Raw genomic sequence first — 25,571 nt, forward strand, 5'->3', positions numbered from 1 at the left:
CCAAAAAGTATGAACTGGATCTATAATGTACAGGGATGGAGCCCTTACTGTGATCCAGCTGACTAGTGTGCAGTTAGCAGCCATGGCACTGCAGAAGCCAGGATTGGGGAGGTATAAAGGATCATGGCTCAGTTTCCTTCCCTGAGAGAGTGGTAATGGTAGTGGTTCCTCGGGAACCACATAGGGAACTGTGATTTCTTAGCTGGAGATCAGAGAAATCACTTCCTGTACTTGCCTGAAGGGGGTAGTCCTTTCTGATAATGTGCCTTGCAGACGTGAGGGGTAACCGGTGTAGTCAACCCATATGCACATCTCTGTTCAGCTGTACAATCCGAATAGCTATATGGAGTGAAAGGCTTAAACAGCAAATATCCTTGAACAACCCTTCATGGCTGCCTGAATAATGGGAAACAAACTGGCCAGTTGGCAAGAAGGGGCTGATAGAATTAAAGGCTGTAAAAAATCTGAAGTTTAACCAGCAAATCAATTATATCATTAACAAAAGTAACAAAAGTTGTGGATTACTTTCTAGGGCCAAACCTGCTCTTACTAATCAATTTCTCATTGCTACCACTCTCTCTCAGAATTACTACCTAGTTTACTTTATCCTTGTATATATTAACAAAAGTCCAAACTATCCAACTCAACACACTACAAGTAATGTGCAATAAAATAGCCTACAAAGCAGAACCTTGCCACTTTATAGCACTAAAGGAATCAATGTGGTTCGATCTATGTACCTGACTTACTCTCAGTTCCAAGTAGGCCATAAATTAGAAAACAAACCACTCAGTAGTCCCCCTTACAGCAAACTGCTTCAAAAATACAATCCACCAGAAGTATTTAGTCACAAAATCAATATCTCCTACTTACCCAAAGATCAAAAACTTGGAATTTGAAAAAATAAATAAATTAAATCAAATCCTAAAAAAGTTTCAGAGCCTACTCAAAAATCACTGAACAGTTTCACAGATCTGTGCCTGCACCTGTACATATGGGTAATGCATTTCCTCCATTTCCACTTATGGCATGATGATTACTAGCTAATTAAACCTCTCTTATTAATATTAAGCATCTTAGAGCACTCTCTCTCTACCCTCTCCTGTTTTCCTCATCTTCAGTACTTCTGCATCTTCTGTACCCTAGTTCTTTGTCTCACTGGGGTTTCCCCTTTCACACTCACTCAAAACATGTCCCAAACATTTTTTACTCAATCAGCTTTCATTTTTTTTTGCTCATTTGTAACATTTTATTATTTTTCTTATCAATCAGCTGATAAATATATATGTGTAAATAATTTACAGTTGTACTATAATTAATCTATAATTTTGATCTTTGTTCATATGTTCATATTATGCTAATGACTAACAGGTTCTTTAGGAGCCTAGCCGTGCAACCCAACCCAGTTTTGTAGAGTTTCTTGGACATCTACATGGTGGGGTATGTTAGTAAAGAGGTACCTAAGAGTTATGTGGGGGGGGGGTATGTTAGTGGGAAATTAATTCACTTGCTGTCAACCTCCATCCATCCAAGACATGGCAGTCAGACCAGGTATGAATTTACAATTTCCCATCCAATAATTAAGGTTTCTTTTGAACAGGGTCAGGGATAAGCTCCACTTCACATATATGGAGAGCTTATTCCATAGCATGGGGATCCTTTGAGATACATATTGGCCCCTCCTGTAGGCTTTATTTATGTCACAGACAAAGTTCAGGTCCTTGAATGTAGTGTTTCTGGTGATGTTTTTTCTTGCAAATGGTCAAGAGATCTATCAGAGTTGGATCCAAGGATGCCTTAGTACTAGGCATAGATCATCTTTGTGTAACCTGCAGGACACTGATTACAGAGATAGGACCTTAAGGTGATCTGTGTAGGACAGGATACTCATACCCTGAATTCTCCTAGTGAGGAACTTTTGAGGGCATTCCAACTGTTACAAGTGCCTGGTTAGGTACATGCCAGTATGGGCAATGCACTCAATAATAGGTAAGATGAGGGCTGAAAAGAGTGATACTATTATATCCTTGGACCTGGATGCCATACCCTTGCATATGTTGTTGGGCAACATAGAAAGATTTTCTTACTTTCTTGGCTACATGTTGGTCAAACACCATATTTCTGTCTACATATGTTCCCAGATCCTTAACTGTCAGGTCAACTGTTAGGGGTGCTTTATCGATGTAGTAATTAGTTTGGGTAGATGCTTCTCCAAAGGGCAGTATAATGCATTACTTTACATTAAGTTTGAATCTGTGCCTTTCAAAGCAGTCATTTGTTTGTATTAGAACTTCTTGTAGGATTGTTGTTTTTGTGGGAGGAATCTGTGATAGCTCCCAATTTACAGTCATCTGTGAACTTGGTGAGCCAGAGGCCTTTGACATTAGCCTTCATTTCTGAAAATAGATGCCAAAGAAGAGTGGGCTCAACACAATGCTGCTGGTGACTGGTCTGTTGGTGGAGGTGGTCTCCTCGATTCTGACTTCTTGGGACATATCTGTGAGCCAGCTGGCAATCCAGAGAGTTATGTAGGAATTTATCTATTTAATTCTGAGAGTTTGTCAAAAATACCTGAATAGGATATTGTATCAAATGCCTTGACCAGGTCAAAATAGGCAGTAGTATGCCCCTCATCCACAGTTACTGTGACCCTCTCAAAGAAGTCTACCAGGTTAAGTAGGCCAAACTGGGGTGGGTCCAGTGTCTGTAGGCTGCAGATCTCTTTGCTGATCATTTCCATGATAATTTTTTCCATGATTTTACATACTAGACTTATCAGACTGATAGGCCTGTAGTTCCTGAGGTCAGTTGATGTTCCACCCTTATGAAAAGAGATGACCGTTCTGACTCTCTGTTCACCTGGCACATAACCTTTTTTGATGCTAGAGCTGAAGAGTGCCTCGTGGTCCTGCTAGGTCATGTTTTAGGCTATTTAGGAGGCAACCAGGAATATTACCAGTGCCCACTGAAGCAGTGTTTTTGGCCTTAGCGAGCATCTGCAGGACCTGCTCCCTGTTGATAGTTGGGGAGATATGCTAGAATGGATTTCACTGGGAGAGTTGGAGGGCAAAGTTAGAGCTCAATTTATGAGCCAGTAGATTTGCTATATCATCCTTGTCAGTGGCAGTTCTGTTGTTTTGCACCAGTGCTGCACACTGCTGAGTATTATGTTTAAGATTCCTGACACAGCTTAAGAAGGCCTTGGGACTGTCTTTGGCCTGGAAGGTTATCTTGACCTTGTAATTGGCCTTGTTTAACTCTAATAGACCTCTTAGTTCCTTGTTTAGTTGAATCAGACCGTTATTGCCTGTATGAGTGTTGCTCTTTCTGATTCTGGCCATGACTTTTTTCTATTTTTATATTGCCCATTATGGTAAGGATTCCACCAATGTGGTTTGTTTTAGCTGTTGGACCTAGACTTACTCATGGTACGTACAGCAGCCTCAGTGTAGCCATTTACAGATTTGTACAGGGTTTCAGTAAATAATTCTGCATGGGAAGCTGTGTTCTCGGGGTTTCAGGGAGCCATGAATTTTGACAAACCATCGCTTAACTGGATGTAGTTTGCTTTAGTATAGTTCCTAACTGTTATGGGTTTAGTTGGGCTTTCCATATTGACTTTTATTTCAAGGGAGACATCTTTGTGGTCCAACATCAATAATGAAGACATGACATGGAGGGGGAGGATAATGTGTTGATAAGTGCTATGTCCAATATGTTTGATCCTCTGGTTTTAGAGTGCATTATATGTTCCTGGGTGTTTGCTTTGATTAAGTCCAAGAAACATTGCTCCTGTGAGTTAAAGATAGTGTACATTTCCCAGTATATAGATGGGTAGTTAATGTCTTCCATGAATACAGTATTTGGTTGGATGATGAGCACCTCTAGTAGGTCTAGGTAAGAGTTGTGAGATTTGTAGGTCATAGAGGGTGACCTGTAGTTGGCCAGTATATGGTAGGGAGACGTCTATGGAGACTTGAACATGGATGAGCTACCAGGTAGCATCCTGTTTAACCAACCTAGAGATGTATTTGCTGCTAATGTATATTTAGACACCTCCACCTTTAGCCCCTGTCTGTGCTGCTGATGGTCTTCATTTATGGAAGGCACTGAAGCCTTCCACTGCTGGACTTCCTTTTGCGGCTTTAAGCAGTCTCGGTGACTGCACAGATGTTTACATTCTCCAGAATGAGGAGAGCTTTTAGGGTGTGGAATATTTTGTTTTGGCTCCTAGCATTAAGCACTAGAACCTAAAGGTTACTTTGAGGTTTTTTTATGGTTATATTGGTAGTTTTGTCATTTTGGCATTTCCAAAAAAAGGCTGTAAGGTGATGAATAAAATTTTAGTCAATAACCAAAAACCCAGGAGGGACAGGTGCAGACCATCCTTGGTAAAGCAAAGCAAAATGGTCTGTTAACCATGTCTTCCCATGCTGATAGATAATGGATTCCCCTGGAGTGACACCAGAAACTAAGACAATTTTTAAAATCAGTAATTTGCTGTTCATACTGTGGCATCATCCTCGGTGAAGATAGAATGCTGCTCAATGCAAGGTACATACCTGCCTGCGTTACATATTCAGAGATAGATAATGTCACTTTTCATATAGTTCAGTGAGGTATGACTCAGGTCATTTAAACCCACATGGACTATGATAGAATAATGTTGGTACTTGTGGTGCAGTGACTTGAGTGTGTGTGTGGTATTGTGGAGCCTAGCTCAAGATAGGCAACTAACTATCATCTATTCCTAGTCCAGTCTGAAGAGAGTATTATCTATGATAAGAATATTAGATAAAGTGTTTGCTTGCCTTATGGGCTTTGTTGTTGATCATTGGGTGTAGGCTTCTCTGCAGTGTTAGATACTACTTTTGGTGTGTGCTCCAGCAATTGCTGAGGGTAGGTATTGCAGTTTGATGGCTTAGGAGGTCTTTAAGTTTGGAGAGGTTTCTTTTAAGTGCCATAGCATAAGAACATTTATTTGTGTGGTGAGCAGTGTGTGTGTGTGTGAAAGATGCAGTATGTGTGTTTTGACAGCATTGTTTCTAAGAGAGATTTTTGTCTCCAAGGAAGTTATGTATGTACATCTCTCTCATACTGTGCTAGTTTAAGGATTAAAAGTTTGTCGGAGTTTGTGAGACAATTGCTACATTGTCTCAGGATGCCCATATCTACCAAGCTGGCCACAGTGACATTAGGAAATTACAAATCCATGTATTAGTGTTCAGCTATTATGGCTCAGGGTCTTAGTTTTACAGGGGCCACCTGAATGGTGTGTAGGGTGAAGGCTAAGTCTTAGATAGTGCTATGATTTTAGTGCTGTATGACACTGTTTAGCTGCCTTAAGCTTAGCTCCATGCAAAGCCTTTGCATGACAGGTTAAAGTCCCAAGTACTAGCTTTATAGGTTTGCTACTATATGGGGTACTGCTAACCACCACTGTGAACAGCTCATCAAAATGCATCTTATTTATAGCAGAAAGAAAAAACTGAAAAGTTACTGCAATCTGACCAATAAACAACTATACTTTAAGCTCCCTGGAGTGCCTCCCAACTCAGGGAGACCAGGTAAACACCTTCTGCTACAAGACAGATGATCCTAGAACTTCATAATGTAAAAGTACAGCAAAAGTAGCTCTCAAGTACATATAAACAACCCAACTAAGTCTGGAAAAAGCCCTCTGGCTGGTGAAATAATCTCACCTTAAGCCTCTCTGTGTGTTTCCTAACTCGGACTGACCAGACTACTTTATATTGGCACTAGAATAGCAATCTCTGTTTTCTTAATGTAAAAACACACTTTGGTTAGCCAAAACTGGTGATTTGATTCATTGTAATGACTTTTTGTTATGATGATACCTTTTGCTACAGAATGCAACTATAAATCATCTGCATTTTTAATCCATTATATTTTTTCTATTTATGAGTATATTTATGCAATTGTCTTTTCTTTTGCATGCGTACTGTTAAATTGTTATTTGGGAACTTTTCTCCACAGGTGTTTGCTGGAAAGGGTTTTCATATCCATTCAACCAATCCAGATAAAAAAAAGTAAGCAAATAAACAACTAACTAAATAAATTAAATTAAATTAAACTGATATTGCAAAAATAATTCCAAATTAAAACTATCATAACATATGCATGATTTTTTGAGCCTGTTATACACTTTGACTAAGCCATTTTAATTGTGTTTCAAAGTTCTCTGTGGAGCATTACATTGTCCATTTGTATGTACTGTTAAACTGTCTCTTTTTCTTTAACACAGCAAAAAATTCATAAACAATACAAATGTTAAATTTTAAAAATAATACACATTCCTCCTGATTTTCTGCTGTCATGAAGAGGATTACCAGGTAATGTTTCTACTGCATAAAGGGATATGACAATCTAAACTATTATGAGTTCTTGCTTTCTTTATTTGACCATGTGACTTTGAGAAGTCAGAACACTTTAAGCAAGTTTTACACTATGCTCCACCTACCGTTTTCATTAAGGAATGCCACTCTGAACTGGATCTAAAAAAAGGATGGGCAGGTGTACAGAGGGGAAGAAAAACTGCTATTGATTCCCAGGGGAGAAGATGAAATATTATCACAGAAGCTATAAGTAATAATGACTAGGTTAAGGTGATTGATACCAACTACAGGGTGTTTAGGGCACACAGTAAAAATAGGACTGCAGAAGGGTGATGCAGCATATGAATTAAAACAAGTATGATGGACAATGAAAGGCAGATGTTGAATGTATATATCGAACAGACTATAAACTGTAGACCCTGTACAATATATAATCAGCTGGGAGCAAAAGAGAAAAAAAAAGATGATAAGTTAGACGCACGATGAAAACTAGAGAAAATTAGAAGGGCCATAGGCATAAGGAAGGCTAGAGATGATGTAAGATCTGATGGATTCTAGATTTAAGCTGAAATGTCAGGGTCTTGACATGAAAAGTTGAAATACCAAGTATAGTATTGCAGAATATAGAAGTAGTGGAGGGGGTATACATATCAGAACCAATACTCACAAGAATCGTGCCACTGTTCACATTTCTAGTGACAGGGATAAAACAGAACATGTTGCTGAATGGGTATGACAACAGGTAGCTTTTAACCTACTGTGAAGGCTGGTGAGAATAGGTAACATGAGGTGCAAGAAATAAACATCGTGGTGGAACTGGTGGGTCGTGATACAACAGCTGTCAGTTTGGGGTGATTTATTTATTTATTTACTATTTGGTAATCAAGTAGATGGACTGGTCTAGAGATCCTTCTCAGCACTGACCTGTTGTCAGAGGCAATAAACACTGCAAGTTAAGTTATATACTTCGAACAGGATATTTTGTTAGGTTTAAGTAGTTGCAAAATTTTAAAAAGTTTATATATACTCATTCTACAGTTTTTATAAAGCAGAATGTTATACGGGTCTTATAAATTTGTAAAAAAGTAGCAAGTCTGCATTAGGTTTTACCAGCTTACAAGGGTCGAAATAAGGTTTGGCTACAGTTCTAACCTGCTTTATGAAAAAAAGAACAACAATGTGGTAAAACGAGACAGCAAGAGCAAAACGTATTGCAATAAAGTTAAGTATGGAGTTAAGAGGACTTTCATGAGAAAAAGAGCTGGGACAAAGCCTAACAAAGGTACATAAGTTTGCTATGAACTATCAGTAAAAATCATTTCTCAAGCTAAGCTGGTATAAGAGGTGGAACTGACAGGTATAATACCTGTTCTGATATATTGAAGAAAGCAGAAAAAGGTGTTCTAAATCTTGTTTACAGGAAAAGTGAAAAACAAGAATCCAAAAGCAGAAAGTCAAACTTTTTCATAGAATCAGGTCCTTATATCAATATTTAATAAAGAATAGTTATGTATGTTGCCTGTTCTTCCTCATAGAATGAGGTCCTCATATCCATATTTAATAAAGAATGAATATATATATATTGCCTGTTTTTTCACGGAATGAGGTCTTCATGTCCATATTTAATAAAGAATGATATATATCTCGCCTGTTTTTTTTCACAGAATAATGAAGTCCTTATATCCATATTTAATAAAGAATGGATATGTATGTTGCCTGTTTTTTCATAGAATGAGGTCCTCATATCCATATTTAATAAAGAATGGATATGTATGTTGCCTGTTAAGGAACTTAAGTTGTAGGATTGGGGAAAGGTGCTGACATGGAAGAAGGGATTCATGGGATTTAAGGTGCATTAGGTACAAGAACCAGGTGGCCTACCTTCTGGATACTAAGAAAACTATCAAATATATTTTCTGAATCCTGGATTAACACATCAGAAAATTGTGTTTCATTTGCATAAAGGAGGGTCTTGTGGTTGGATTTAAGTAACTTGAGATTTGCCAGCTTTAAGTTATTCTCACGGATGGTTTTGTTAGATGCTGTCCTTGGTGGCAGGCATACCTCTCAACCTCATCATACCTCTCAACCTGTTACTGCCAGATATCTGAACAAAGGCACAAATAATTGGGGACAAAGGCCTAAAAATAGGGACAAATTTTTAAATATTGCTCTTAAAAACTTAGAAAGTGGATAGAATAACAGGTTATGCATTGGCATGAATTCCCTGAAGGATATAAAGTCTGAAACTCAAATGTGTGCCATTATTTCTTGACTTCAGTCCTCAATGATTTGCCAGTGATTTGCCAGAAAACCACAATGTTATGGGAAACAGACCAAATATACGAGTCAAAAATCTGGATAGTCTGTGAAAATCTGTAGAGTTGAGAGGGATGAACCTCATACTTCCAGAATCAGGGACAAATTCAGAAATAATCAAGGACAGTCAGAGTCAAATTTTAAAATGTTAGCACAATTAGCTTGGTTGACAGTAAAGGAAAATATGAATTAACATTATGTTTTAAGTGTAATCCACACCCTTTTCCCCAAAATTGCCACTAGGCATGGTGGTGAAGCAGTAGCGTTGTTGCCTCACAGCAAGAGGTTCTCCTGTTTGATTCTTGGCTGGAGCACCTTCTGTGTGGAGTTTGCATGTCTTCCCTATGATCGAGTGGCAGCATTCGAAAGACATGCGTAGAATGGGCGTGTCTTTGTTGAAGGTTGTGTGTCGAGCTGGCACCTCGGCACATGTAAAAAAATCTACTGCCAATTATTCGCGGACTGGAGTTCCGCTGTGGTGACCCCTAACTGGGAAAAGCCAAAAGAAAACAACAGGAGAGACGGAGCAAAATGTTGAGCCATAATCTGGGCATCCCCTAAAATCAGGACAATTGAGATGTATTGTGGTGGGATTTAAGTGAGATGAGATTTGTCAGCTTTAACTCACTCTGAGAGAAGGTTTTGTTGGCATCACTAATTTGCACAGCAGTTATCTTGTCAGTCTAAATTGATCTGGTTATACTATGAGTGGCTCATTGCCAAGGTGTTTGAAGGGAATGCAGAGTACATAATGCATCTGAAATTCTTTAAGGCTTGTTCACAACAGGCATCGTTTGAAGATGATGGAATGACGTAATGGTACTGGTGTGTGATTTCAGTCACTGAAGTAAATGTTGAAATGGTTGCCTTGTAGAAAGTAAAGAGTGAAAGTTAAGGGGGAACTGTCAACTGAGAAGTCAGTAACTAATGATCCTGTTAAGCATACTTGTGTTGGATATTACACTAAGACTAGAAAATAAAGGCAACCTGTTCACTGACAAAAGCAGGACTGGAGCACCATTTCACAACATGTACCTTACCTTACTGTGGCTGATATATGTTACAGCTGGAGTTCAGCACAGAGATTATGCATTTTGGTGTTGGATACCATTTGTGGTAGTTAGAGTAACCAAAGAGGGCTGAGTGAAAAAATAACTTTTTAAGATTGTAATCATCCTCAGACTAGTCATGAGACAGTACTTTATTGCATTAAATTACTACTACAAAATAATAGGCAAATCATCTTTATTCAATGATTTTTTTCAGCACTACTCCTCCTGCTACTAAATATTTTATTTCTGTCCTACCTGTTTTCAGATGTAGCACTGAAGGAGGGGTGTTGTGCAGGGCACTGCACAATTGCTATTGGAGACCTTCACCTAGGGTTCCATTTCACCTAAGGCCAGCCCTGTTACACTCACTAAGTTTAAATAAATAATAGCATCACATATCAGACAAAGGCTTGAGCAAAGATTTGTCTGAACTATAAAACACTGAACCTTAGTCTGCATAATGCTCAGCTTTCTCGACCATCTTGCCAAAAGTGAGATGTCTTAGTTCATGCAGTAGTACACACTGCTCATTGGATGTGTATGCATAAAGTGACAGAAAAAGTACATCTGAATATAATATCTGGAGAAATGGTAGGTCAGCAGGATACTTTTCTGCTGTCCCTGCTACCAGCTACTAATACTGAAATGTTTTAAAACAAACAATAAATTGGATGAAATGCTAACAGGGATAGTGGAACCCCAGTGAGGAAAAACAGTTATAGGAGATAGGGGCCTATGGGTAGTTCAGATTTTAATAAATAATAAAGAAAATGTAGCTGGTGTACAGAGGTGATCAAAGGCTTCAAAGGCATGGGAAGTGTTTTGTAGTTCTATGCAATGTCCGACGTTGCTTAGGATCAGCTGGGGACTTTGAGGAGGTTTCTTTTTTTTCTTTAGTAGAATTGGGTAAGTATGTTAACAAAAAACAGTGTTCTTACTTTAGAAACACTTAAACTAGCCAGTTTCATTTTCATTAATCCTGGCTGGTTCACATGTGCGAGCCAAAGGGGTGAACAGTATGAACTAACCTCCTGTGCGCATGGGAAAAGAAGTAATTTCCTCATATCCCAGGGGATGCATGTAGCTCTAATCAGGACAATGTGTGAGGCAAAAGGTAGCTTTGTTCAGCTATGTAACTCAGCATCACTCTCTCTCTGTCTCTCTGTCAAACACACCCACACACATGGACCCACACACCCACACACGCATGCACACACACACACACACACACACACACACACACACACACACACACACACACACACACACACACACACATATTACTCCAGAATCTGTTTAGTTTTCCTTGTGTGTCCTGTAACTATTACCCTTCTTTGAACATCACTATTTTCTCCATATTTACAAATTTTAAGTAATACATCCTCCCCACTTTGATAAAAATAACCGTTTTTTATTCATTTGTTAGTTAAACCAATTAACACAAGTGTCTCAGTTCAGTGGTAATTCAGGAACACTTTCTAGATAAATAAGATTTTTTTTTCATGTCACACAGTCTGCAATTGGAGACTGCCTGAATCAAATGCAGGACTACAGGATGAAGCTTGTTTGCAGCTAATAGACCTACCCTTCTGTATCAGACAAGCAGCACATCAGGAAAACATTTAATTTAGCAATAGCATGTGGTATAAATGCAGGTGGAATAACTCAGAAAACACACGACTTCAGGATCTGTTTAGTTTTCTTGTGCACTTTTACTCTGTTGTTTTAACGTTTATTGATTTTAGTTGTAATTTCACAGTATTTTGATGTATTCATTTATTTTTATTTGGAATTTGACACCTATCATTAAGCACTGGCAATAAAAACAAATATGATGAGAGAGTAGAACTTATCAATTTAAACCAGCGGTATAAGCTAAGAAGATAAAAGTAGAATAATTGGTTATGGTTGGATACAAACCTAGAATCTACAATGACTAAAAACCTGTAAAGGTACACTTGATAGAAGTTAGTTTTTTTTTTCAAAGTTGAAACAATTGGTTAAGTTCCATTAAGAGATTCTCAGAACTGATATATTCCTACTAATATCCACAAATCTCTTACTATATCTCTTGGCAAAGCAAGTTAACAAAAGACAATTTCTCAAATAGCGTGCTATCATCTCTGATGCTTATGTGTTATTATACATTTTTTTCTTTCTAAGTAGTTTTTTTGACTTCTTATTTCTGCTGTTGACCCCAGTCTTGCGTTAGAGTAGATTTTTCTTTGTTCTTATCTTCTGACACAAAAACAAGGCTCAGGGTAGAAGCATAATCTGTTGTCATGAAGTGTTTGATGTGAGATGTAAGAGTGTGTTTGGTGAAAATGCGAATCCTAGAGTGACATGCAGAATAAAAACAAGGAAGACCTATACAAATGTGAATGTGATGACCTGTAGCCATGAGGGGAGGTGATGTTCTGGTTGAGCAGAGGGGGGCAGAACCCTGGCATTTTCAATTAATCAGATATTTGATATACTCTCTCTCCCATTTTCCCATGATTGTTAATATATGGGGACACAGTGATTTTCAATGTGCTCGCTTCCTGGTGCCGCACAGAGGAGATCTAGTTTATCAACTAATATAAGTTATGTGTCCATCATTCAGGATGCCATACTGAGTATAGCTTGTACCTACTGGAACTAAAGATGTCTTGTAAGTACAGTGTTGAGAGTTGTATTAAACATTGATTTGCACAAACTGACAATATGAAGAATAGTATCTCCTAACATAGTTGTGTACCATTTCATAAGGTTGTTGTATGACAAATATTTGCAATGCAACCATGCAAGTGGCATATATAAAAAGATATTGGCAAAAGTGTAAGTTATATTCTGTCAAAGCAGTTTCTCTTCATACTTCTGTGTTTTTGTTTACATTCACCATTTGCCATTCTGCTAGTCATGTATATGTGTACATGTGAAGCAGAATCATAGCTTTTTAACAGTATATGGAAAAGAGCTCTGTTAATGGGTTCTTAATACTCTGCTGTTATGGTGTCTACATTATAGAGCCTGGTATCACAGTAAACAATATTTAATAATTCTGACTGAAAGGCTGCAATTCAGATAGACTAATAGAATTAATGGTGTCAAATTTCTAAACTATGACTTTAGTTCTATGGGAAAGAGGGACAACGTTCTGTGACCTGGATGACCAGTAATCAGCTAGTGACCTGTGCACTGAAACAGATGGCTAAGGTTTGTAGAAGTGGGTAGTTGTAAGTCCTTGGAGACAGAAAACTCTGATGTATTTCTGACTCCCATGTGAGGTATGTCGACATAGTAGGTAGTACACCCCACCTAAAGGAGCTATATGGTGTAGCTGTGATCTAAATATCTACAGGGACATGCATGATTCAGGTTGCCATTATTGTCAGATGTGTCCATTAGGCTGCTGTGGGGACAGGGGAGATACTGATAAACCAAAAACCATGATGGCTGTCTAAATGATGGCCTCCCATGACTTGGACCTGCTTGATGATGAAAGAAGAGGCCCATCAGATCACTGAAAGCCTAATGGTTTTGATGCAGCAAGTAGTGATAAAAATGTACAAAAAAATCTCAGGACTGTATAGCCAGACTGAAAAATAGGGCTATACTTTGTACTATAGAAAAATTGGTGGATACCTATTATTGATTTACAGATATTTGAAGACTACCTGTTTATTTATAAGGGTTTAACAACATGCAATATGTCACCTAACTTAATAAAATCCAAACTGCATCTCTTAAGGAGTTAGTCATGCAGTAGTTGGCATTCAAATTAATTGGTTGAATAAATTGTACCAATACGAAATGGCTTTCCAATCTGTGTCAGAAAAGCAGTCATTACAGACCATTTTAAGAATAGTTAACTTCTTTGGAAAAACAAAAGGGCACAATATCATGAAAGGCCAGACTTTACAGAAATAGATTTTAACTATATCTCTGGAAACACATGTGGACACATGTATACCATAGACTATTTTTCAGAAGTTCAGTATTATTTATTTATGCTTACACTATCCTTTGCCAGTGGTAAATTAGTCACAGTCTGGCTGATTATGTTGTTTCGTTGGTACAGGTATGCAGTTTTATGGAAAACTTTTGATCAAATTGCTGTTTTATTCATGTTGGAGTATAATTGTATTTGCTCTTGAATAAAGCAAACCACATATCTGGAAGGAAATAGACTCTTGTATTATGCTTGGGATTCATATTAGTAAGATGTCTGTTACACCAAATATTAAGTCTTTGACTCACAATCTCCTCCTGTACATTATGTACTTTGTAAACATTGCCTTTAGCATTACCACTGTTCCTGGAATGTATTTCTTAATTTATTGTTATGTTTTTGATGTATGTATCTTGTTTGGCCACCTTGGCCTCGATGATGGCTGTAAAAGGTTCCTGGGCCAGTCCACTTACCTGGTTGGCAAATGTTGGTCTGATGACGTCTTCCAACAGTGGTTGACAAAAAGTGCTTAACAATAAATTTACAGTGAGTGGTTCAAGTAACATCGGAGCCTGTACTGTTATTGTAAGGTCAGTATGTGATTTCATGGATCCCTTTTGACTTAAATAAGTTTTGTGTGCATGTGACTATACTTATAACTTAGGCATTACAAACTGTTTTTTGTACAAGACCACAGTGTATTCTGTAATGGGGAGTTTACCATTTCCTCAGTGTTGTTCAACCATGGAATTAGTATGTACAAGTAAGCGACCCCCCCACTGCAAAATTATTATTATTGTGCTTTAAATGGTTATCAAATAATGCTTGTTTTGATTAAGTACATCAGTTAATCATTGACAAAATCTTATTTATATTGTACATTTGATTTACAACAGTTTTAAAGAAAGATTAAAAAATTACATGTAAATTAATGAAATCATCAAATAAAATGTAATAATAAAACTGCTGTCTTAGATGGAGCATCTTGTATACGTTTATCTATTTAAAAGTCAGTCAGTGCTAACCCTTAAGCCCTGGAAAATATAGAATGACTTTCTGTAGTTATTTAAACCTTTGTATTGGATTTTTGGATCATGAGTAGTGGATGTCAGTCCACAACAAGCAGCCAAAGATACAAGGTATTACAGCAGCCGTAAACTGAAGCTAGTAAACTATGTATCAGAGAGATCAAGTCACAATGCAGCATTGGGTAACTGATCTAGATAATATTACTTAGATGCTAGAAAGAGGACTTTACAGCTGAGAGTGGATACTTAATGTCAACTCCACTGACAAAAAAAACTACTTCTCCACAGAGTTTAGTGACTGCAGTGTCTGCTAAGTTCTTTATTTCAGCAACTGCACTGACAGGACTGTTGTGTTGGTAAATCAACTGGAACCTTGAAAACTTGCATTCTAATAAACTTTACTTAAACAAACTAGTGGTTTGGCAAACACCTTCAAGGTTCTGAAAAATAACGTCATGAAACAAATTACTTAAAACCAAGTGCAACATCAATTAACCAATCAAAATGAAGTAGTTAACACACAGCTATTAACTAGAACTTATATGCAGAGTTCTTGTTTAGTATTATATGCAAAAATATACCAAGCCCCTTTTTGTAATAACATTTCTGAAACATTTAAATAAAAATCAGGATGTAGATTACTTTGCCAGCTTGGAGACATGCCAGGATCAGGATTTTCTAGAGATTTTGTTTATTTTAACCTTTTACTGCTTCAGTTCTTTGGTTTATTAATTCCTCATCCTAAAACTTGCCCTGTGAGCTTCATACACCACCACATTGCTTCTCTAACTGCACCACAATTTTATAGTGAGGTTGTAAAAGAATCACTCCCAAAGCCTTCTAGAAATAACAATATTAAGTAGTAGATAAATTAGGCCACCCAGCCACCTCATGTATACCTCCCATATTGAGTCACTGTGAGCAAAAACCCTAAACAAAAGCATTCCATATCTTTGAACCACAGCACTCTACTTTTAGTCATACTGACTTATCCTTCTTAAAGCTGAACAAAGAGAGAGTTACATTGAGTTGTCTTTCAGGCACAAGGATTGCTAACATATGAGGGACTAAAAGACTTCAACTTTTGATAAATATGACTATGATGTGGTAGTGGTACATATGGGGGTGAATACTTTGAGATGTAAAACTTTGAGGGATATGCAAAGAAACATGTCTGAACTTTCCATGCATGTTACAAATAGAAGCACACTAGTTCTGACTGAAATCCTTCCTTCACCTCAAATTATGTCTAAATACAAAGAAAGGATAATGACTTCAATAATTGGTTAAATAACTGGTGTCATTCTAAGGATATATAGAATGTGTCAGCACAGAACAAGATGCTCAACACTCAAGCATACGTCATTAAGGGTGGCCTGCACCTCTCATTCCAAAACTTCTACATACTGACTAAAGCATTGGCTGTCGCCTATTGCCTTGTTTAGGCAGAGTTCCGTTGCTGAACATTCCAACATATCTGACACATTACCAAATCCTTGCAAACAAATTTAGTGCCAATTTCACCCCAAAGACTTCTATCCAAAGACAAGAAATATATGAATCCCTTGCCTCCTCAATTACCTCTAAAGATTATTTACTGAAAGTGCTAACCAAGACTTAAAATACTACCTCCATGGGACCTGACAATATACCTGGTTGATTAATTAAAATTTTTCAACATGCCCGTGCAGATAAACTTCTTAAACTGTTTAACCTACAGGTTTGGTCCCTGATTAGTGGCACACTGCAGTAGTGATGCCAAACTGTAAGGATGGTGTTACAACCAACCCGGGCAATTACAAACCTATTAGCATTATGTAGCTCATCTGCAAAGACATATAACATTTTATAACTCTAGTCATAAACTAAGATATCGAAAATTTAATCAGGCTTGCACCCAGTAGTTTGGCTTTATGAAGGGTAGATCCTGTCTAATGAATCTAATAAACTCCTTCAAAAAGATTACTGGGTCCCTAGACCAGACCACTCACTACACAAGGTGTGTCTTGATTTGGCCAAGGTCTTCAGCAGCATTCTTCATGCTGGTAGCAGAAAAAAGGTAAACACTTCAAAAACTGACCCACATTTTGTTAGATAGTTAACAAACTGGCTGAAAAACAGAACTCCCACAGTGCAAATTGCAGGAGTCTCATCAGAAATTATGAAAGTGACCAATGGAATCTCTCAATGCTTGGTGCCAGGACCTCTTGTTATTGGATACTTACATCTCAGACCTTTAAGCAGAGAACCTCTGGCTAACAAACAAACAGCTACAAACAAATGCAATCTGAGGGTCATGCTGCTCAACGCCAGAAGTCTAAATCTCAAAATGCACTTGCTCGAATCACTCCTCAAAATGGAGAACAGCAACATTTGTGCTGTAACATAGACCTGGTTTAAAGTGGCAGATATCACCCCTGCACTACCAGGCTATAACTCATTCCACACCTTTCGGCCCCAGAACTTGGACCAAAGCTCCAAAGATGGTGGTGTTTCCATATTCATAAAGGATGTGCACACCTCCAGACTGGTAGGCAAATATAATGCAGCAGAGCTACTTCAGGTGCAGCTAACATTGGATAAGACAGGGGTTCAGGTTGTAGCCTGCTATAGGTCCCCAACCATGTCCCAAGACTTACACTCCACATTCCTAAGCACCCTGGAGAATATTAGGGTCCAACCTAACACTTTCATACTGAGCAACTTCAACTACCCCTTAATTAACTGGGAAAACTACTCGTGTGCCAATATACTTGCCCAACATTTCCCGGAATTCATTAATTCCAATGCCCTGGACTACTCATTCTTACCCCACTAGAGGTAGCAACATCCTTGACCCGGTCATTACTAACATGGGCGACCGTTGCTCTACACCAGTAGTCAGCTCTTCCCTGGTTAGATCCAGCCACAAACTACTCACCTTGGAAATACACATCCATCCCACCCCACCCACCCCCCTGCAAAGGTAACCACCATGAAAAATTCTCCAAAACTAACTTTGGGCTCCTAAAACAGAGGTGGTTAGCTTCATGGCACCCATGCAAATGGAGAATAGTTGCATGACCACCGAATCATACATCAGTGCACTGTACAAACACATAAACAAATGCATGGATCTCGCCATGCCCAATAGAACCAAGACTCTCTCCTTCAAAAAAAGGAAGCCAATCTGGTGGTCCCCTGCCATAAACAAACTCTACAACAGAAGGAGGAAACTGATGCAGAATAAGGTGAAGTCCCAAGACTGGAAAAAATCCCTTATCAGTCTCAACAAAAAGTTGAAATTCCTCATCAAATCCTCTAAAGCTAGCTATGAAAACAGGATTGCAGCAGATAGTAAAGAGAACCACAAGACCTTCCATAGTTATGTAAAGAATTTCACAGCAATACCCAGATTTGCTCTGAGTTACTGCACAATGATACCTTATATACAGAGCCAACAGATATTGCCAATATACTGGCCGACAGATTCAGTGCCAACTTTACCCCTCCCCCCAAGGACCAATCACAATACCAGTAGATTGCCAGGCACCCAATATTACTGCTGCACAGGTTAAAACAGCACTGTCCAAGGCCAAGAATACAGCTTCTATGGGACCTGACAATATGCCTGCCTGTATTTTGCATGAACTACAGGGTGAACTGGCAACTCTCCTGTGTGCCCTGTTCAACCACAGCCTCACCTCAGGCTTTGTCCCTACTGAATAGCGCACTGCTACAGTCATCCATCTCTACAAAGGAGGAGCAATTACAGACCCTGGGAACTAATGCCCCATTAGTCTGATGTGCAAAGCTATGGAACGCACCATCATAGATCTAATAAACAAGGATATAGGGAATCTCCAAACCCTGGATCCCACACAGTTTGGTTTTGTGAAGGGTAGATCATGCCTGCTCAACCTGGTAGACTTTTTTGAGTCAGTCACTGGAGCTGTGGATGAAGGCAAGGTGGTTCTTACAGCCTACCTTGATCTGGCCAAGGCCTTTGATACCATTGCCCACTCAGGAATCACAGAAAAACTCACTAAGGCATCAACCCATATATCACTAGGTGGGTTGCAAACTGGCTCACAGATAGAACCCACAGTTTGAAAGTAGCTGACTCCAAGTCAGATTGCTGACCAGTCACGAGTGGAGTCCCACAGGGGTCCATCCTGGGTCCTCTCCTGTTTGGTATCTACTTCTATGAAGTCCAGGCCAACACAAATTGACTCTGGCTGACAAAGTTTACAGACAATTGCAAGTTGGGAGCTATTATTAACTCTCCAAGTGATGTTGACATCCTACAGAAAAGCCTCACTGAGACCAATGACTGGTGTCAGAACCATGGCCTTAAGCTCAATGACAAAAAATGTGTCATCATCCCCTTTGGGAAAAACCCAGTTCCCATGAATTACCGCATTGATGGTAGTCCACTGAACACAGAAGACGTTATAAGAGATCTGAGAACACAGGCTGACAGCAACCTCTCTTTTGACTACCACATTGCCACTGTGGTCAGAAAGTCCTTCTGTGTGGCAAATCATTACTAAAGGTTTTGCATCCAGGAAGAAAGAGGTCATTGTCTCTCTCTACTCTTCCCTTATTGGGCCAGTCATTGAGTACAATACCCCATTTGGCATGTACCTCACTAGACACCTGCAACAACTGGAGAGGCTACAAAAATACCTCACAAAGAGGCTCCTAGGCCTTAAACACTTGTCCTATATGGACAGACTCAAAATGATGTGATAAGAGCCTTAGGGATACAGGTGGACAGTGGTCTCACCTTCAATAACCACATCGCCACAACAGTCAGGAAATCCTTCTCTGTGGCACACCTCATCACTAAGGGCTTTTCATCCAGAGAAAAGGAGGTCATTGTCCCACTGTACTCATCCCTCATTAGACCCATTATAGAATACAACACCCCATTTGGTATGTACCTCTCAAGACATCTGCAACAACTGGAAAAGCTGCAGAAATACCTCACTAAAAGAATCACAGTCCTAAAGCAGATGCCCTAAGCTGACCGCCTTAAAAAACTCCAGCTATACTCTGTCACATATCATCTACTCAGAGGCAATCGCTGCTTAACATACAAGGCCATGTCAAACCCAGAGCTGTTGGACATTCTCCACTTAAAGAAATCCCAATCCCTCAGAGCCACATGCTCCAGGGATCTAAACCGTGTCATCACAATAAACAAAACATGCTGGAAGGATAGGTTCCTGTCCCAGAGACTCCCCAAATTCTGGAATAGGCTGCCCATACATGTCAAGTAGAGCGCCTCTTTGGTCCTCTTCAAAAGGAACCTTGATGATTAGATGGGAGAAAGGAAATTCACCCTGGGAATCATGTCAGTCACCCTGCTAGACAGGGGTCCAGGGAAGTAAATAGTGTGGGAAGAAATAGCCAAAGAATTGTTATGGCTAGGCTTGTATAGACCCTAGGGCCGATAGCCTAGTGCCAACCTATGAACTTATGAACTCCAACTATTCTCTGTCTCATATCGCCTACTTAGAGGTGATCTCTGCTTGACTTACAAAGCCATGTCTGACCCAGCTCTGATAAAAATGCTACATCTAAAAAAATCCCAATCCCTCCGCACCACATGCTCTAGAGACCTCTACCTCATTACCACAATCAATAGACTATGCTGGAGGGACAGCTTCATAACCCAGAGACTGCCCATGCTATACAATAGACTTCCCATACATGTCAAGCAGAGCACCTCACTGGCTCTCTTCAAGAGAAATCTTGATGAGTAGATGTGAAATAGAAAATTCACCCTGGGGATCACTCCAGTAGCTCTACTTGACAGAGGCACTGGGAACTAAGGTCGGATGGCACAATGCCAGGGTAATCCTATGGGCTAGGCTTGTAAAGGCTCCAGGGCCATTAGCCTAGTACACACCTATGAACCTATGAACAAAGTTTGTAGATGCCTCCAAATTAGAGACAGTTGTTAAGTTACTCTCTGAACACACAGACTCTCCAGAAAGAACTCTCCCTAGTAAACTCTTGGTGTACAAAAAATGTACCAAAAGCTGTAAGAGCTCAGTAATGTCTCATGCCCTACCATTCAAATGCTAATGAGTAATCTAATGGACAGATAATATTTTTTTTAGGATTTAACAAAGGAAAGCATTGAATAAATTTACAAGATCTTTTTATGCATGGTCTCAGTAATGTGCCATTGTTAAAACTCTGGGTGGAAATAACCAGAACAATATAGGCTGAAAAAAATGACTTAGTAGGACCACTTGAGGCACTCTTCAACTACAACCTCAAAACAGGCCATGTGCCAGTTGAATGGAGGGCTGCAGTGGTCATACCTCATCATAAGGGTGGGCCATCAATTGACCCTGGAAACTACAGACCTAATGGTCTGATAAATCTAAATGCAAAGCCATGGAAATGATCAACAAGGACATTGGAAGCCTACAGACAGTGGACCCATCCCAGTCTGGCTTTGTTAAGGGAAGGTTTTGCCTACTTAACCTGGTAGACTTCTTTGCAAGGGTCATCATAACTATGAATGAGGGGAAATCAATGCATATCACCTACATTGACCTGGCCAAGATGTTTAGTACAATACCATACTCAGGTATTGTTGACAAACTCTCAGAACTATGCATAAATCCTTACACAACTCTCTGGATTTCCACTTGGCTTACAGATAGGACCCAAGAAGTCAGGATTGGTGAAACCACCTCAACTAAGAACCAGTCACCAGCAGAGTACCCCAGGGCTCCTTCTTGGGCACACTGCTGTTTGGCATCTACTTCTTGGAAATAAAGGCTATTGCCAAGGGCCCCTGGCTCACCACACTCACAGATGGCTATAAATTGGGGGATATCACAGATTCCCTGCATGACATCAACATCTTACAAGAGGGTCTAACACAAACAAATGACTGGTGCAAAAGCCATGGATTAAAACTCAGTGCAAAGAAAAGCTTTATTGTGCCCTTAATAGTATCATTAGTTTGGTCGATCCTAAAAAATGGATCACTGTCTGCCTATCTATTTTAACTTCACTGGTAACTTGTATAGTGTTTCCTCTTTCTGAAGATAGTTCGCAGAGAATAGCATACAGGTGAATGGGGCCTTGCTCTTGAAGGAGAGACTTAAATGCCTAAAGATTTTAGCGTACAAATGATGCTTTAGAGTCTGATATGCTTCATATTAAACACATTTTCAAAACTATGTCACAGTCCTCTTTTCTGTCTCAAGACTCTGAAGCGTACTACAGATTGTCAAACTGCCTCTATAACTATAATAGTATAAATCATACAGCTGGTACTTAAACACTTAATTGTCTTATAATAAGTGTAATAAAATAGAATTTGTTTTACTTATCTTAACATCATCATGTCGTTGAATAATAGTTTTCATGTTTATCATGGTATCCTTAGTGATATCTTGATCTGTCCTGTATTCCAGTCTAAAAGTATAATTCAAAAATAAAACAAAATAAAATAAAAAGAGGTAATACTTTTTAAAGAACTAACCAAGAAGTTAAAAACAAAACAAATACTTGAGGTTTTAGAGCACAGGGAACACTTGTTGCAGAGTTGACATGGCAAATTGCTGTGATACAAAATAGTTTGACTTTTAATATATTTTTTTCTAAATGCAATGTCCAAAGATGACTGTGCCATTTGCTTATCAGAAATATTCATATTAATGAAAAAGCCTAAAAAAAATAGATTTTGGACAGCTTTGTCCCAGACAGCTCTATCTCCTTTTCTTTCTCTGTTTTTCTATGAAAAATCCTCAGGTTCATGTGAATCCAGAGTCAGGTAATTATTATAGCTAAGTCATTTTAAATGAAGTAAGCAAGTTCAAGTTCTGGATAGGTATTCACACACACACACAAACACGGGTCTACCTGATAAGACTGACAAGCGAAAACACCGACAATGAGATCACTGACACCAGAAGACCGACAATGGAAATACCCGACAGTTTGAAATCCCGACGCCAAAAACACCGACATGCAAAACGAGAGTGGCTGTGTAAGTGTGCGTTAGTGACGGATTTTAGGGTTAGGGTGCAGGTAATGTAAGTGTGCATTAGCGACAAACATTAGGGTTAGGGTGCAGGTAAGATAAGTGTGCGATAGTGACGGACTTTAGGGTTAGGGTGCGGGTAAGGTAAGTGTGCTATAATGACAGACCTTAGGGTTAGGATCTGGGTTAAGGTTAGTGCATAGATAGTTGTGTATGTAAGGTTTAATGTAGGTTTCTAAGGTTTTTGGTGTGCTTGTGTTGTGTGCGTGTTTTTTGGAACAGCAAATTTGTTTTGTTGTTTTGACTGTCGGGATTGTGCTTTGTCGGGCATGTGAACTTTCGTCTTTTTGAACTTTCAGTTTTGTGGTGTTGGTAATCCTGTTGGTGTTTTCACTTGTCGGTCTTATCAGGTAGACCCACACACACACATACACACACACACACACACACACACACACACACACACACACACACACACACACACACACACACGATAAAGATTTGTAGGTGTATGAGAATTAGGTACACTTAGACTTCCAACCTCGCCAGTCCTCCTGTGAACCATAATTTCTCTGTCACAGGGTCTAGCAGTAGAATAACAATGCTGTTAGTGCTAGTTTTCACAAATAATATCATGTTAGAGATTTGGGCATACTGAACATATGTAGGCTGTGCAAAGTATAGTATTAGAAAACTGAAATAGAGCAGTAATGCAACCTTTCCCTCACATAATGAGATGTTACTAGCAATGCAGTAATACCCTTAGTAATATAGGACAAAACTAGGATGCCCTTTCATTTTTGTGGGAATAGCATGTCTATGATGTGTGGCATTGCAAAACAATACAATCTTTGGTAGCTACACTGAGAGTCATAGTGCACACGGTTTGTCCACTATGACAATAGTAATACAGCATATAACTTCTCCATAGCTCAGACTTAGTCTGGCCATCCAAGACAAGTTATCAGAGAAAACATTATAGTGACTGGGACATCAGAAATGCTACCCATCAGATCATATATACCTTGACAGATTGTCAAGAACTGCTGCACTTGTCTTACATATTACAGTGGCCTTCTGGTGCACTGGCAGAAAACAGAGCTGTTCCTGAAAGTATGAGCAGTTCTCTACCACAGTAAGTACTATAATGTCATCAGTAAAGTTACTGCTATTTTTGTTCTAAATCCTTTCTATTGTTTTTGTGTGACCTGGAACAGACAGCACTTGTGTGCAATCCAATAGGTAGATGAATGCCTGAGCATATAATTTGTCATACTTGACAAATATTATCCAAAATGCAAAACTCAGTCAAGCAAGGATATGTGTCACCTTTCAGCCCATTATTAAGGTAACATAAAATAAGATATAAAGATTAAAGGGGGGTCCAAATGGAGAGATGAAAAGTCAGCAAGCAAAGGAGAGTAGTAGTGCTGAAATTGAATTCATCCTCAAGTCTTGGTGAGTACCTTCATGAGGTGGACCTTGTTTTCTACAAAATCTCACCAAGGCAAAACTGATATATAGACTGTATTTATATAGCATATATTGTATAATTGACAGAAGTAGGTTAAAATTTAAAAAAGATAGCTGGGTGCACAAGACCCAGGATAAAAAAGTGCCCAATCCTGTTAGGCGCACTGGTGCCAGGATTGGAAACAAATGACAGTGTAGAATCCTCAAAATACAAAAACACTCTTACAATGAGACCAGGCCAGGGCCAGAGGGGGGATGCCCCCCCCTGTTGTAAAAGGAAGTAGCAGTCAACAAAAATCACAAAAGCTGATAGGCCAAAGAAAAGCCATGAAGGCGATAGAGTGGACTATTGAGGATAAGAAATAAATTATGTATTGTTACTGTTATGCAAAAAGCCTAGAATTTCCAGGCACAATATATATAAAAAGATTAAGAGATAAATTAGAGGAGAGAAAAATATTTCTGCAAGAAAAACTGTCAGAAGCTTCAAATAAAAATGTGGGGTCATTAATACAATGGATTTTTTAAAAACAGTATCTAGACCAAGAAACTTTGATCTGTTTGGGAAAAGAAGCATCTGCGTATAAAAAAGAAATATAGACATGAGAAAGAAAGAGAGATTTGATATGGTGCAATATTTATGCAAAGGTGAAAGCCAGATTAATCAACATAAAAAAGGCAGCCCCAGATATATTCAAACAGAAATATAGGCAAAGGAATCCAGACATGGAAAATGTCACAATTAAAAAATAATACCACAAACAGGGAATATAGAAAAGAAGATTAGTAAAGTAGAAGTTAAAAATAGAAGTTGAAGTTATGGAGTGCCTGCGAAGTAAAGGATTTGTAGAAGGTCTAACAGGTTACATCAAAGCATGATGGAACTTGTCCCCAAAGTAAGGAGAAACAGGAAGATCAGGAGACATCTGAAGAAGAAATATAGACATGGGAAAGAAAAAGAGAGTTAATATGGTGTAATATCTATGCTAAGGAGAAAGCAAAACTAATAAATACAAAAAGAGCAGCACCAAAGATATCTGAAGAGAAATACAGGCAAAGGAATCCAGACATGGAAAACTTTACAATACAAAAATTAAGAAGACAAATGGGAAAAGTAGAAAAGGAGATCAGTAATGGAGAAGTTAAAGAAATAGAAAATTAGGTTTTGGAGTACCTGTAAAGTGAAAGATTCAGTGTATAGAAAATATAATTCAGAAAGCACCACAAAAGCATTGAGCAATGGAACTCCAAATTAAAGGGGAAGCCAGAAGAATGGGAAGCAATTGGTCAGGTGCCATATGAAGATATTTTGGAGCCTTCCACAGAAAATGAGTATAAACATTCACTTGAAGCTTGATGGCAAGAGAAGGAACAGGAAACTGTGGAAACCCTGACACAGTTAATGTTGAGGAG

This window comes from Protopterus annectens, chromosome 1.part0 (genome assembly GCF_019279795.1).
Source record: "Protopterus annectens isolate FY-2018-M chromosome 1.part0, PAN1.0, whole genome shotgun sequence".
NCBI classification, from domain to species: Eukaryota; Metazoa; Chordata; order Ceratodontiformes; family Protopteridae; genus Protopterus; species Protopterus annectens.